Genomic DNA, 3118 nt, shown 5'->3' with positions numbered 1-3118 from the left:
CCCATCTGGGGATTTCTTGGCAGAGATGATGGCAGAGTGATCTTTCATTTCCTAAAATAGCTTGAAATTCATAGGCAGAAATTTGACACGAGGAATTTTTTTCTTTTTTTTTCATTAAAATGTCACCCTTTTCTGTAAAAGAGCTTATTTACTTGCGTTTTACAAAAAGAATGACATTAGTGCACATTTACAGTCATCTTAAAATATTAAGCACTTTTTATTAAAACATAGCAACTTTAAAATGTATACTAGCAGCAGAAGTTACCTAAATGTCAAAAGATCTGTTTGTATAACGAGACAAGTAGAAGAAGCTATGGAAGCTATGACAACTTAGGTTAATATAAGTAAATAAATGGAGCAAATATAAACAAGTACCAGATCTTTAAAAAGTTAATAAAGTTAGCCACTTAAATGTTTTCACCCATTACGAAAAAAACAAACATCTCTATTTGTTAAATTGAAGAACAATTTTTTTAGTCTCAACTGAGGCTAATTCATATTCTTGAATGAGGCAATCCATTGTTGGCACTTAAGTACTCCTAAAAAGATTTGCTGGCTAGTCATTGTTGCATATTTTAAATGGCTTCATCTACTCCTGAGTCTGTAAATCATCATCTATATTTGCAATACTGTTAGCACTGTCCAAGATTTCTACATTTTCTTCATTTAATTCATTAAAGTTCCCTTCTTGAGCTTCATTGTACTATCCTTTTCAGATGCCTGTGTCCTGGGCACAACAACTGAGAAATCATTTTCTTGGGACTGACTATTATTTGACAGTTTTGCCTGTCTCCTTTCCAAGGCTAGTTGTTTGTTCTTCTCAATTCTTTGCTGCCGTTCCTCCGTTAAACTTGTGTTTGCCTGAGAAGCAAATGTCTCTATCAACTGGATTTGCAAACAAGACACCGAAGTCTGTGGTAGTTGTATCTAGTCCATTACTTTCTGCTTTATCATCATCATTACTAATAAAATCCTCATGTACAATAGAAAGATCAAGTTGAATTCATTTTAAGCAGATCTGAACTTCCTTCTTACTTCTCAAACATTCTACTCTACCAAAAAAATCCTTAAATTGCAGTTTAGGGAATAACCCATGTGCCCAGTGCTCCATGTGTCTGATTAATGTCTTCAAATCTTCAGCCTCATGGCCTTTATCTTTGGATTTTACCTTATCAGCCACATGCCTTAATGCTGGAAGTCCTCTTTCTGAAATTCATCTCTGAGCATCTAACTTGGGCAAATTCTTTTTTACAGTTTTCTTTGTAGCTACAGGCTTATCTCCCATCTGATCCCTCCTTGCATATAGTTAACAAAAAGAAAAACACCAACATCTGAGCTTTCAAAGCCAGGGGGGCTGCTTCAATGGCTTGCTCAGAATCTCATCACCAACATTCTTTCCAAGAGTGTACCCCGCCATCAGTAATTTTCTAATTTCAAGTCAGAAGTCCCTGAAGCCAGGGACTGTGGGAGTAGCACAGAGTTGATCCAAAGAAATGGCTTTGCTGTAGCCTGAGGGCCTCTGACACATTTTTAAGTGTCCTGGCTCAGTGGAGCCCTAGACAATGCAGAATAAAATAGATTTAGACACCTTTTCTCCCTTCCCCTTGATGTGGAGAAGGTTATTAGCGCCTGTGTGCACACAGATGGTAACAAAGAAGAGTAGATGTCCCAAAGTAGCTGGAAAGTGAGGCAGCTAAGTGGTGCAGTGGATAGAGTGCAGGGCATTTAGTCAGGAAGACTCATCTTTCTGAGTTCCAATCCTGCCTTAGATACTTGTTAGTTGTATGACCCTGGTCAAGCCACTTAACTTGTTTGCCTCAATTCCTAATCTGTAAAATGATCTGGAGAAGGAAATGGACAATTACTTACTACTCTCTGAGTTTCTGTTTCTTTATATGTAAATGAGACAATTTTATTTATACTACCTATTTTATAGGATTATGGTAGTAACAGGCTTATTGCTTGACACATATACATTTTAAAGGCAGGGATGTGGATAGATGAAGACAATGATGTTACTTCCTAGGCTTAATTTTGCTTCCATCCATTTGCCTGGGAATGCATGGGAAACCAAAAGAATTTTTGGGTAAAGAAAATGGGGAAGCAAGCCAGAAAATCCTTGTCAGTGTGGCGGAGGTAGCCCTTACAATGAATGATCCTGGCTATGTGCAGCTTAATGATCACCAATTAAGCAAGAAGTCACAAGGAATTTCTAACTCCATGTCATACTGAATCTACTGTGACAGAAATTTTGCCCTTAATGATCAGGAAGTCAATGTTAAAAAATAGTAGGGACTTTGTTTTTAGTCTGGTATGTGTTGGGACTTTGCTTTTCTATTAAAAATTGTAAGAAAAGACTTAAGAGATTTAAGTTAAAAAAGCATGAGCATAGACTGCTCTTCCCCTTACAACTGAAGACTCTAGTTGACACCAAAAACTGGAAGGAGAAACAGACTCCATGACTTCAAAGTCTAGTGGAGCCATACCTGGCATCAACCAGCAGTGACTTCAGCAGCACAGGAGCAATGTTGAACAGCAGCCACATGAGACCATCAAGATGTAGACCTCATAAGAATATTTTGATGACATCAACGGACATCCAATGATGAAGAAAAGTACATCTGTGAAGTAAATGAAGGTAAGAATAAAGTGGAGGGTGGGGATGGGGGTAGGGGAGCAATCTGTTTGGTATGTGTAACTAAGGCAGTTACTCCTTTGCCATATTCTTTCAAGGTTCATGCTATGGAGCAGAATGAAGAGTGTGCTTTGTTTCTACCGATTTCCCCACATAATAAGGAGGCAAAATAGTCACATAGAATCAATAGACATATTTACCAAAATGAAGAGGAAAGGCTATGTCCAGGGACTGTGCTGAATAGATGGCAAATAGATGATGGTTCTTTCATCTTACTTTTTGACCAGATCAGTGCTGAAAGCACGAGCTGATTTTCCATTTGTTTACTGTGACCATATATGTTCCTTACGTGTGTGCCTTTCCATAACTGTGCTCTAGTCCTGGCTTCCCTAGATATGCACCATTCCACATGCATGCATTGGTCACACATATTCTCTATATGTGTGCCCCTCCAGAAGGGTTCCCCATAAGTGTTCAATACTC

General features: G+C 38.3%; 1 pseudogene; it reads right to left on the bottom strand.

Annotated features, from left to right (window-relative positions):
- Positions 1 to 575: 575 nt before the first annotated feature.
- On the bottom strand, positions 576 to 2545 carry LOC118840253 (annotated as a pseudogene).
- Between the last annotated feature and the right edge of the window lie 573 nt (positions 2546 to 3118).

The sequence above is a fragment of the Trichosurus vulpecula genome, chromosome 1 (assembly GCF_011100635.1).
Source record: "Trichosurus vulpecula isolate mTriVul1 chromosome 1, mTriVul1.pri, whole genome shotgun sequence".
NCBI classification, from domain to species: Eukaryota; Metazoa; Chordata; class Mammalia; order Diprotodontia; family Phalangeridae; genus Trichosurus; species Trichosurus vulpecula.
This window is presented reverse-complemented; position numbering and strand designations above follow the sequence as displayed.